Source organism: Aulonocara stuartgranti, assembly GCF_965226115.1.
Source record: "Aulonocara stuartgranti genome assembly, chromosome: 23".
NCBI lineage: Eukaryota > Metazoa > Chordata > Actinopteri > Cichliformes > Cichlidae > Aulonocara > Aulonocara stuartgranti.
In genome coordinates this window covers 52,303,446-52,309,700 of record NC_138958.1, presented here as the reverse complement: position 1 = coordinate 52,309,700, position 6,255 = coordinate 52,303,446, and the positions used below count along the sequence as shown (strand labels likewise).

Here is a 6,255-nt window from a genome sequence, read left to right as displayed (position 1 = left end):
GTATCTGGGTTAGGAGAAGGTGAACTGTTGTTCTGAGACGTGTGTGACACATGGCTAGGGGGAGGGACAACAACCCCTTCACTGGACTGGGGCCCTGGGATCCCCTGACTATCCCCCCTAACAAAACCACGCCCACTAACAGGAGTGTCATAACGCAAACGCAAAGGGGAACATAACAACCCCCTACCCCTACCAACAACATTAGGAGTACTCGATCCCTCCTCTGTGATGTCCATCACAACAACTAGAATAAAACAAAAATGCTATATATGCTCCTTTTTAAAAAAAAATTCTGTCAGAAAGAACAACAATGAATCACAAACGTGCAGCGCTGAAACTGGCCCACGTTGCTGAGAGGAGTCCACCGTCCAAACACTCGATTGACGGCTCACGGCACCAATGTAACCCCTGGTCAGCTTCTCTTTCCAGCGCTGTGTGAATAAAACTCTCTGGACTCGAAGTGGGTAGAGCTCAGGCGTGATTTATTCCCCTGCAATAACATGGGACATGAATAACCATGGGTTTCAGCAACAGGATTCCGCCCAAACACAGCGAAAGCTTCATTGCTACTCACTATAGGCTTATGATCGTATAGTGGAACTCTTAGTTTTCCCAAATAAATAAAAACAAATATTGATTGAAAAATAAAATGGCAACAATACTTATCACGGAAAATAGAAACATTACTGCGTTGTTGTTTAGATAACAAAGAAAAATTAATTCACTTAAATGCACATTCATGTAAATATAAATAAACCAAAGCCAAAATTCCCTTTTACGTACAATAGTAAATGGAACAATGCTGCCATCTACTGGGCAAACTTAATAAGCAATATGTCTTAAACAGAATTAGCCTGCAGCTCAACCATATACATGTTTCAAAGTACACATACCTGCAATAACATGGGACATGAATAACCATGGGTTTCAGCAACAGGATTCCGCCCAAACTATTGAGAGAAGTTTCAAAATTATTAGACACGACAGCCTCCTCTAGCTGTTAGCCGCTAGCTCCACGTGTCCATTTTCCTTACCGTCTAATCTATTAACTGCAAAACACGGTCATAAACCTGAAATCTACTCAAATACTACCGTATGGGCAGTTCATGCAGTTAGTGCACTGTCATATTAGCTTCAATGAGGATTTTCAAATATGTTTTAAACTCATGCTCTGAGAGAGCGGACGGAGAGGAACTTACCACAGCGAAAGCTTCATTGCTACTAACGATAGGCTTAGGGGGTAGCCCGTTTACCAGTAGCAGACTTCCGCTGCGGATTTTCAAAATAAAAGTTCCAAAAATAAACCCATGGTTGCGATCCCAAGTTTAACAGGAATTTAACAACAACAAAACCATATCCATTCTTTTACATCGTTACACTTAGCAAATGCGTCAGATGCGTTCTGTTCAAATGAATGTTGTCATAGCATTTATGGAAAAAACACATTTTGAAAAATGCTGGCAGAGCTGGTACATGCACTTTGGATTACAGAGGAGAAAAAGAGAGGAGAGGAAAGAAAAAGAGATTATTTTTTAAGGTAAGGACCGCTCGACAAGTGACATTTGCTAAAGTGGAATTATTAAGGGGACATGCAGTGTCCACGTTTATGTTAAACTTTTCTAAACACAGTGTGGAGGGACCTGTACATGTGTTGGTCTTCTAATGCTGGGCAGACACTGTGCGATTTTTTCAGCTCCTGCTCAAACTGTACGGTTGACTCGCAGGGGTCATAGGTCACGATGCAGGGTCTCACACTATACCGCCCGATGCTCTGATGCGACCTGAGTGCTCACACTGTGCCTCCATAAAATGAAGGTTATAACAGACAATCTGTCGCTCGCTCTCTCTGTCTTTCACTCACACAGACACACCACCACCATCAACTTTGCTAAATTGCTAATGAAAAACATTGATCAGCTGTGATTGAGCAGCAGTGTAGATCCAACTATTTTCACGGTTGTTGTGGTCGTGATCATTTTGTGAGGCCACATCGAAAAGGCTCGGATGAGCTTTCCAAAGTTCTACAAGTTGTTCCTCCATCGCTTGTGTCCAGATCACAGCTGCACTGCTGTGCTGCTCCGTCTTTTTCGCTGACATTTGTGTTTGCGCGTGCGCAGTGTGACAAACTGCGGTGACACCCTCACGACGGTCGCTCACGACCAAGCGATTGATGATCGGGAGCTGGTCGTGAGGGGTTAATCGCGTCTCGTTACCCCACGTATACTATACGATGCATGACGCACGATGAAGGCCAAAATCGGGCCGATCGCCAAAACGGTCGCACGACTCAAAAATCGGCTCAAAATGGGCCAAAAATCGCACAGTGTGAGCCCAGCATAAGGCAGCGGTCCCCAACCTTTTTTGCGCCACGGACCGGTTTATGGACTGGCTGTTCTAAGGCAGGGGTCCCCAACCCCCGGGCCTCGGACCGGTAGCGGTCCGTGAGTCGTTTGGTACCGGGCCGCGAGAGTTGAGGCTCAGGTGTGAAATGTCTGGTTTTCAGGGTTTTTATCGGTTTTAAGCGTTATTTTGTTATCGTTTTTATTGTTAACTCGGTTTTCCTGGGTCTTTTCACATGTGTTATGAATAAATCTTCTTTTTTTCGATACTGATACTAGTTTTATTTTGTTGTATTTATCTGAGACACTGGTCCGTGAAAATATTGTCGGGCATAAACCGGTCCGTGGTGCAAAAAAGGTTGGAGACCGCTGTTCAAAGGTACCTTCTTGCTGCATAAATGCTTTAAAGAGTAGAATTTGATATTCGCTGCATGCATGTACATGGGTGCTCACATTTTGTAATTTCTTTAGTGTGATATAACCAAGCAAGTACTATCTTACAGCCTGTTCTTAGACAAATCATGTTTGTGTTCATTTTCCTGCCTACCGCTAGACTCTGAGTAACTGCTAAAATCTAAGAGGAATGAAAATGTTTGTATCTTAGGATCTGTTATCTTTTGTTTGGCTACAGAAACTATGTGTGTGTGTGTGTGTGTGTGTGTGTGCTTCTCTTTCCTAAAAAAAAAAGTGAGATTTGTGCCATAAATCAGGTCGATTATTTTAATTAGAATGTGTTTTGTTCAAATGAATGTTGTCATATTATTAATAGATTGAAACCTTTTGAAGAGTGCAGTAAGGACCGCTCAGCAGGTGACATTTGCTAAAGTGGAAATGTTAAGGGGACATGCAGTGTCCACGTTAATGTTGAACTTTTCTAAACTCAGTGTGGAGGGGACCGGAGTGTTTTTGTGGCGTGGGTGTGGTGTGATCCTGTGCGCGTGCAGGAGTAGCTCAGAGTGACATAATCTGGTGCGCGTGCGAGAGGTGGCCCGGATTGAGTGGTGGCTGGGTGTGGCCCCCTCTCGTGCGCGTGTAGGAGGGGCTTGGAAGGGTGTAATCTTGTTGCGAGTGCAAGAGTTTGTCCAGTGTGACACTCTCTTGCGCACGTGCAGGAGTGTGAGGTTCAACGCTGGAACGTTGAGCCTCCTCCCCCCCACTTCCGGACCAGGTTATGGATCGTTCCTCAGTGGGTTTGTGAGAGGTGGCCCAGATTGAGTGGTGGCTGGTTGTGGCGTAATCTTGTGCATGTGCAAGAGGTGTGTAGGAGTAGCTCAGAGTGTGAGGTTCATCTGTAGAACGTTGAACCTCCTGAATCCCTCCTCCCGGACCAGGTTATGGACCTTTCCTAAGTGCATGTGTGAGAGGTGGCCCGGATTGAGTGGTGGCTGGGTGTGGCCCCCTCTCGCACACGTGCAGGAGGAGCTCGGAGTGGTGTAATCTGGTGCGCATGCAAGAGGTGGCACGGATTGAGTGGTGGCTGGGTGTGGCCAACTCTTGTGTGCGTGCAGGAGGAGGTTGGAGTGTTCAATGTTCCAGCGTTGAACCTCCTGAATACCCCCTCCCGACCAGGTTATGGACCTTTCCTCAGTGCACGTGCGAGAGATGCCCCAGATTGAGTGGTGGCTGGGTGTGGCCAACTCTCGTGTGCGTGCAGGAGGAGCTCCGAGTGGTGTAATCTGGTGCGTGTTTGAGAGGTGGACTGGATTGCGTGGTGGCGTGGGCGTTGCGCACTCTTGCAGGAAGGGCACAGAGTGGGTAATCTTGTGCAGGAGTAGCTCAGAGTGACATAATCTGGTGCGCGTGCGAGAGGTGGCCCGGATTGAGTGGTGGCTGGGTGTGGCCCCCTCTCGTGCGCGTGTAGGAGGGGCTTGGAAGGGTGTAATCTTGTTGCGAGTGCAAGAGTTTGTCCAGTGTGACACTCTCTTGCGCACGTGCAGGAGTGTGAGGTTCAACGCTGGAACGTTGAGCCTCCTCCCCCCCACTTCCGGACCAGGTTATGGATCGTTCCTCAGTGGGTTTGTGAGAGGTGGCCCAGATTGAGTGGTGGCTGGTTGTGGCGTAATCTTGTGCATGTGCAAGAGGTGTGTAGGAGTAGCTCAGAGTGTGAGGTTCATCTGTAGAACGTTGAACCTCCTGAATCCCTCCTCCCGGACCAGGTTATGGACCTTTCCTAAGTGCATGTGTGAGAGGTGGCCCGGATTGAGTGGTGGCTGGGTGTGGCCCCCTCTCGCACACGTGCAGGAGGAGCTCGGAGTGGTGTAATCTGGTGCGCATGCAAGAGGTGGCACGGATTGAGTGGTGGCTGGGTGTGGCCAACTCTTGTGTGCGTGCAGGAGGAGGTTGGAGTGTTCAATGTTCCAGCGTTGAACCTCCTGAATACCCCCTCCCGACCAGGTTATGGACCTTTCCTCAGTGCACGTGCGAGAGATGCCCCAGATTGAGTGGTGGCTGGGTGTGGCCAACTCTCGTGTGCGTGCAGGAGGAGCTCCGAGTGGTGTAATCTGGTGCGTGTTTGAGAGGTGGACTGGATTGCGTGGTGGCGTGGGCGTTGCGCACTCTTGCAGGAAGGGCACAGAGCGGGTAATCTTGTGCAGGAGTAGCTCAGAGTGACATAATCTGGTGCGCGTGCGAGAGGTGGCCCGGATTGAGTGGTGGCTGGGTGTGGCCCCCTCTCGTGCGCGTGTAGGAGGGGCTTGGAAGGGTGTAATCTTGTTGCGAGTGCAAGAGTTTGTCCAGTGTGACACTCTCTTGCGCACGTGCAGGAGTGTGAGGTTCAACGCTGGAACGTTGAGCCTCCTCCCCCCCACTTCCGGACCAGGTTATGGATCGTTCCTCAGTGGGTTTGTGAGATGAGCCCAGATTGAGTGGTGGCTGGTTGTGGCGCCATCTTGCAGGACGAGCTCCGAGTGGCGTAATCTTGTGCATGTGCAAGAGGTGTGCAGGAGTAGCTCAGAGTGTGAGGTTCATCTGTAGAACGTTGAACCTCCTGAATCCCTCCTCCCGGACCAGGTTATGGACCTTTCCTAAGTGCACGTGTGAGAGGTGGCCCGGATTGAGTGGTGGCTGGGTGTGGCCCCCTCTCGCACACGTGCAGGAGGAGCTCGGAGTGGTGTAATCTGGTGCGCATGCGAGAGGTGGCCCGGATTGAGTGGTGGCTGGGTGTGGCCAACTCTTGTGTGCGTGCAGGAGGAGGTTGGAGTGTTCAATGTTCCAGCGTTGAACCTCCTGAATACCCCCTCCCGACCAGGTTATGGACCTTTCCTCAGTGCACGTGCGAGAGATGCCCCAGATTGAGTGGTGGCTGGGTGTGGCCAACTCTCGTGTGCGTGCAGGAGGAGCTCCGAGTGGTGTAATCTGGTGCGTGTTTGAGAGGTGGACTGGATTGCGTGGTGGCGTGGGCGTTGCGCACTCTTGCAGGAAGGGCTCAGAGCGGGTAATCTTGTGCGCCCAGATTTTATGTGGGAGCAGCGCCCTTTCGCACATTAGCGAGAGGGCGCTGCTCCCACGCGTTTTTCCTGTCCCTGCAGGAGCAACAGGAACTGAAGGAGGAGCAGGAGCGGCTGGAGATGCGACAGGAGTAGCAGGACCTGCCGGACGAGCATGAGCAGCATTCTTCACCTGATGGAAGAGACAGGAGCAGCAGCCATCATTAATAAATGCAACATCATATCAAAATAATAAAATCAATCAGTGTCATTCATAAAGTTGAAGTTGTGTCACTTCAGTCTTCAGCACTTCCTCAAAACATGAAGAAATCCTTTCTCCTTACAAATATCTCTGCCTCACATGATTCTTTGATTAAAACTCATTGTTTAAGTTTATTGGTAAATATTGACACTGATACACACTGTGAATGTGTATGCCAGTGTTGGTGGTCATCTCAAGTTCACTGTACAGATAAATATATATATACGTA

At 49.2% G+C, this 6,255-nt stretch overlaps 1 long non-coding RNA gene across 1 annotated transcript; it reads left to right on the top strand.

Moving 5' to 3' along the window:
• The first annotated feature begins 1,384 nt into the window (after positions 1 to 1,384).
• On the top strand, positions 1,385 to 6,043 carry LOC309700923. The gene is made up of 2 exons (XR_014274807.1): positions 1,385 to 1,537; positions 5,867 to 6,043. It is a non-coding gene; the product is annotated as an uncharacterized lncRNA (long non-coding RNA).
• The last annotated feature ends 212 nt before the right edge of the window (positions 6,044 to 6,255 follow it).